The sequence below is a fragment of the Lepisma saccharinum genome, chromosome 1 (assembly GCF_977018435.1).
Source record: "Lepisma saccharinum chromosome 1, izLepSacc3.1, whole genome shotgun sequence".
Lineage (NCBI taxonomy): Eukaryota > Metazoa > Arthropoda > Insecta > Zygentoma > Lepismatidae > Lepisma > Lepisma saccharinum.
In genome coordinates, this window is record NC_139229.1 from 197,955,075 (window position 1) to 197,961,114 (window position 6,040).

At 35.3% G+C, this 6,040-nt stretch overlaps 1 long non-coding RNA gene across 1 annotated transcript; it reads right to left on the reverse strand.

Moving 5' to 3' along the window:
• Positions 1–297: 297 nt before the first annotated feature.
• On the reverse strand, positions 298–5,643 carry LOC145991157 (uncharacterized). The gene is made up of 2 exons (XR_014442011.1): positions 5,479–5,643; positions 298–606 (listed from the first exon to the last, which is right to left on the reverse strand). It is a non-coding gene; the product is annotated as an uncharacterized LOC145991157 (long non-coding RNA).
• Positions 5,644–6,040: the final 397 nt, after the last annotated feature.

Sequence of the window (6,040 nt, forward strand, 5' to 3'; positions counted from 1 at the left end):
ACAGTTATATATGCGTATGTAAAACGAATTTGAAGCTGTTATTAAAATTTCAAATCCAATCCAAATATATTGTCGTTAATCGTTATGTTATGTTATCTCGTATAAATACAAATTCTAGTGCAAGACGTACATATCAACAGGTTTCTAATTTTTTTTAAATATGTGAAAGAACGGTTCTATTTTTAAATATCTGTCATCTTGCCTACCCTGGTTGTGTTACACGGGGGTCTTTTCATCATGGACTAATCATAATATTATGGCAATGATATAAGACAAATCAACAGATAAGTTGTGCAAATAGTATATTTATCATTTAGTGATATCTGTTAAGATACAAAGCATGCTTTCAAAGAATTATATATAATTTCTGCCAACCTGCCATGACATAATACGGACGGAGGAGGTGTTTGAAAGCAATTCTATTTTTTCATGCTTCAGTTTGGATTATTTGCTTCACGCCTCCCTTATCAACAACTCTATATATAGACACCCTATTTGCACATCTTCCATGAAGAATTCCACATCGCCAATGTATTCTCCTTCTACAGTTTTCAGATTCATTGAGTCCTTCACAGGCAATATAGCGTTCTTCACAGGATAAGTTCCCTGTAAAAAAGACATGGAATATTATAAATACTCTAATTATATTAATAATAAATGATAGAAGGATCTTATGATTTAGGAATATAAGTCTCGGTATTGTCTGAAAATTTGAGACAAGACCGTATTTTAAAATTGATAGGAGAAATATATAAACCTATTAACCTCTATAAAATTGAAACAAGAAGGGGATTTGAACTTTAGGCTCTCAATAATATCTGACATTTGGAAACGGAAAATAAATGGTGTGGCATAAAAATGTGCATTTTATAATACTACGTTTTATTTTTAAGAAAACAAAATACATACGCACCAACTACATCCTTAAACATTGCCATTTGCGAAATATGAACATTCAAGTTCGTGTTTTCAAAAATTCCTACAGGTGACCACTTCCTGTAGGTTCAAAATTCCTCGCACACATCCTGATTGCCATGGCCGATCACATCTCCCGAGATTAAAATGTCTAAAGTAACGTCGATATTCTCGTCTCGAAGCAGGAGCAGTGTCGCCATTTTTATAACATTCTCTCACAGCTACAGCACGTTGAACGCCTCTTCAGCAATCCATGGAATAATGTACTTTGAATGGTGAGATTGTGGCAATACTTTACAAAGAAATATTGATTTCTGTGACTTACAGGCCGTACGTTACAGCAACTATTATTATTATTATTATTATTTTAGTTGAGGCAAAGCACCTATAAACTTAGTATCGGTGGACAAGAAAGCTACTTTCCCGTAGCGAGCTACAAAATATGATTCCTTGTACAAAAAGTACAAAAGTAGCTATGCATTTTTATTCGATTGTTCTCTATGTAGACGCTATTTTACAAATTGTTTCAAAAGTTACAAAGAGCTCTCTTACATATTTAAATATTCTACAGTATTTTGCAATGTGAAAGTAATTAACAGTTGAAAAAAATATTTTCTTAAATGTGTACATGTTTCTGTGTTTTTTTTTAGTTTATAAATTTCATACATGTTTTAATTGCTTGGAGACTTGAATAATTACATATTTTAATACTACATATTTCGCTACATAATACATATTTAGGTACTTATCTTTTCAATTATTGCTACATATTTATGTACATATTTTGTACTCATATATTACATAAAACTCTGGGGTATAATCATCAGATGTAAACCCATGATCTGTTCAATATTGAATTCAATTACACAGCCTGAACTAATGACCTTAAGACACTATTGCCAGAATTAGAAGAAATTATATGAGAATTAAGGCAGTATTGAAAGGCAAAATGGAGACGGATCATTCATTTGTGAGATTTGGTTTTCATGGCTTAAAACAAGTTTGAGTGAAAGTATAATGACGGACCTGTCACCCTCAGATAAACATTTCCGGAATTTTTAGAAAAAAATTGAAATATTTTGAGAGATTATTCCACAAATACAAAGCCTTCACATAGTCATCGAACGTCTTCAAAAATGTAAGAAAATGTGTGGCACTACAAGGAAAATATTTACAGCATCTTCTATGACAAGAGCATGCGATAACATGCAATTGTGAAGTATTTTAATTAAAATAATTAATGTAAATATGTGCAATTGAGTTTACAGGTTGCGCGCGTATGATTTCGAAGGAGAAGAATTTAGTATTTCCGCTTGGAAATACTAAATTTTTATTCTATACTTCTTTTTCAAATGATAGGGAGCTAGTAAGTTGAATCATAAGGTAAAAATGAGTTCTAGGCGCACAATGTCCATGCTCAAATGGAGGCACAGTACATATTCATTACTCAGTAAAAGAAATATAGAAATGGTCAAATGTCGTATGTTATATAAAATGTGTACTCTAAATAGAAAGTGTAACCTCAAAATATGTGTATGTAAAATGAAGGTTATGTACAGTCACCGACAACAAAATGGAACACTTCTATCCTGAAATACTCTCTTCCCTGATTGCCGTTGTGTTGGTTGCCTAAATCTAAGGCGTTGATCAAGCTTCAATAGAAAATTTTCATTGGCAAGTTCTGCCAGAGTCGTGGAAAAGAGTCTTGTCAGGATTGAAGTGTTTCATTGCAGGTGACTATACATCGTTCATGGCATCAGAATAAGAGCGATGTTTGCCATTTACGTTGAATTACATTCAGAAATTGAGTTATTGGTACTTAAATAATCCTACCGTCCTGCCTAGGCTAAAACCAATTGTAGATTTATATTTCTCATAAAATCCCATAATGTTTTTAAAATATACAGGGTGTCATTTTAATGGCGCCCACGGACCACGGAAACGTATAGACGACATCAAAACAAACAACTTTTCTCAGTAACATTTTTCTCGTTGGTGCATCGATTCGAGGCTACAGCCGTTCAAAAAAGGCCGTTTTGCCGCCTGGATGCTGGCAAACCAACACAACATTTGATCGTGACGTCATATCCTGCGGCGAAACAGCGACCGGCAATGTTGCAAGGAACACACAAATTTTCTGAAAAATTACAAACTACCAACCACATTATTAGTTTTAAAACGAAGCGAGAAACGCGCCCAGTAGACTGAACATCATAGCCTACCAGCCAGAAGATCAGCAGTCATCTAAGGAAAGGGGGAAGTGAACCAACGATATTGGAAATGGTAAAAAAACGTATTCAAAATGAAGTGTCAATATTGGATTTTGTCTCAGACTACATGTCAAATATCAACAACAATAAATGTTATTGGACTTGCAACTTACATGTGGGTATTTACGCCCAGCTACATTTCAATTATAATTGCAAATCTCGTTGCAAGGTTGATTTCTACAGGTTTGTGCCCATATGCATTTTGGTATTTTTGTGCTTATAACAAGTTTCACGTTGTTACATTACGGCTAAAACACGTACAACCACACTAACAATGTAATTATGAATCAGTAGCGAATATACTGCCCTGTTCATTGCAAACTATTACATGTGTATCCGGTGCGTAGATAAACACAGTCGTCGGAGAGCTTGTTTTACTGCTACCTATATCTATATACCTGTATTTTCAACCATATTTGTCACTTGCCTCATAATGCCCTGAATATACATTATATTATGTGTTGCTTACCTTTGGAATTTTGAGTTCTTTCATTTCTATTTTGTCATCTGTTCAGTGTGTCACAGACAACTAGTAGATCAGAAGGACAAAGTGGATAGACAAAATTGTAGATGCCAACTTGGTAACTAGATTTGCAAATATTTGACATTAAAGCTGAGACAAAATTCGATATGACCACTTCCACTTGAATTCTATTTTCTTTCTATCATTTTTCGTATCGTTTGTTTATTTACTGTTAAGTTACAGAATGTGTTTTCTCGTTTTGTTTTACGGTATATAATGTGGCTGATTGTAGCTATGTCATTTTTCACAGAATATGTGTGTGACTGGCAACCTTGGAACGCATCGCTTCACTACGGGATATGACGTCACAAACGCAATGAAATGATGTGTGTGGTTGCCAGCATTCAGGCGGCAAAACGGGCTTTTTTAAACGACTGTAGCCGAAATGATGCACCAACGAGAAAAATGTTACTGAGAAAAGTTGCTTGTTTTGATGTCCTCTATACGAATCTGTGGTCCGTGGGCGCCATTAAAATGACACCCTGTATAAACCACACTACCATCTTTTTTTAAAATCGACCCACAAAACTTCAAAATGTATCACAGTGTTTAACGTAGATCCCTACCCTCCTAGCGTGGTGATATGCCCAGATTGCCCAAGCCGGCACCCGTGGCGGAGAGGTTAGCACACCGCGCTTCAATTTAAGGGATTTCGGGTTTGAATCCTGGCCTGGGCGTGAATACCTGTGAGTGTCAACTCATCAGTTTCATCATATCATCACTCATCCGCATCTTCGCAAATTAGCCAAAAGTGGCACAAAAAGCGAAGTCAATCAATGTGATTGACCATAACAATGTACATTCCGGGACTACAGATCTATAAGGGAACATATGACTGAATCGCCCTGTATATGTACGCCATTAATTTGAATGACTCTTACTCTTCACACGAACGTGCGTGAGTCCTACTTAAACACATTTTAATAATAAGGTGACCATAATATTTTTACCCAAAAACGGGACATCCCAACGAGATCATTTTGCTCCCTCCCCCTCCTGAAAAGTCGGTTAGGTTTCATTATAAAATTATTGTTATTACTCTGTATTAACTTAATAATTTTATTTATTACAGGATGGATCACATAAATGATACATCATTAACAATAAATAAAATAGAGTCTCCCGTTGTCAAAAGGTATTGACAACATATGACTCACATAGCGTTTCTCGTCCTATCAGAGCAGATCTATTCTTCATCAAAGGTTTATAAATCTCCCCGAAAACCTTACCTCATATATCAGACAAAACTCTAGATTTTCTTTTCAGTATGTGTCAAGACCTTTATCTTTTTTGTTGCAATTCCGAGCCTCCCGATGACGTAGTGGTAGCGTCTTCACCTTGTAATCAAGGGGTCTCGGGTTCGATACCCGGTTGAGGCACAATTGGTTCGGTTCCCACTTTAAGCTGTAGGTCCAGTCCCGATTAGGCTAACTGTGCATAAAGTGGACTTAAAATAAGAAATCAATCAATCTTGTTGCAATTCCGTAAAGAAACTGCATGCTTACTCACTGCTCTCCAAATAACGAAATACACACAAAACAATGAAACATATTTTTTTTAGCATTAAATGTCTCTCAAATTTAGACTTTGTTTTCAAGATATCTCCTAGACTTTTACAAAACGGAACAAATAGTGGCTCTTTAATAATATTGAAGGGTCAACCGGGACACACTTCTGAAACGGGACTGTCCCGGTCAAAACGGGACGTATGATCACCCTATCTAATAGTTCTCTTATTTCGTTTTCTTATCTTTCCTCTCAGTTTCTTACCTCTCCAATAGGACATTTCTTTTCAAGATTTTCCGCTTGCTTTGCCACTGGGTAAAAGAAAATTTCGTTTTCGTTGAAAAGCGTGTCACAGAAGTTTTCTTGTTTCATGTCAGGGAGTTTTTCGCAGCTGTCCCTATCATCTTTGGAACATTTTTTAAATTTGGTAATCACCTGGAACATTTGAAAATAAGATATTTTTATACACATGTTATTATTTATTAATAGAGCCCGGAAGTTCAGGCATTTATTTGCGTTAAAATAGGCAGGCAAAAAGGCATTTATAATGTGGAAAATAGGCACAAAAAGGAAAAAGAGGCAAATAAACCGAAGAAAGGCACTTTTGAAGTTACTTACTATAATTTCTGGCAAAATGTTAAAATCTACATTGGGAAGAGCATTTAAATTTTCTCCGTCTTGATTGCACATAACTACAAGGTGTTTTTTTTTAAGTTCTCAACATTCATTGATAGTCGTCTGTCAGAGAGAATGTTTTTCATAATAGAAAATTATCTTTCTACTTCGACAGAAGTTATTGGAGCATACATAAAACAAGCTGGACTAA